Source organism: Egretta garzetta, unplaced genomic scaffold (genome assembly GCF_000687185.1).
Source record: "Egretta garzetta isolate BGI_Z169 unplaced genomic scaffold, ASM68718v1 scaffold575, whole genome shotgun sequence".
In the NCBI taxonomy this organism is placed as follows: domain Eukaryota; kingdom Metazoa; phylum Chordata; class Aves; order Pelecaniformes; family Ardeidae; genus Egretta; species Egretta garzetta.
The window spans coordinates 1783206-1783454 of record NW_009259790.1 but is presented as its reverse complement, the minus strand read 5'-3'; positions in this window follow the sequence as shown (position 1 = coordinate 1783454).

Below are 249 nucleotides of genomic sequence, written 5' to 3'. Positions count from 1 at the left end.
TGGCTCCGGCGACGCCCCGGCGGCGGCGAGAGAGGAGGATCCTGAGAACTAGCGGCGTGGAAAATGACGTGGGGAAGGATCTTATCTGCCCTGTAAGCCCCCCACAGGTGCTCGTATTGAGGCGAGCTGAAGCCCCCTCTCCTCCTCTGGCGGGGTGTGTGTGTGTGCTGAGTGTAAATATGAGATAGGGGGGTCTTTTCCTTTTTTATTATAAATTATTTGTTGGTTGTTACTAATTACTTGCATTTC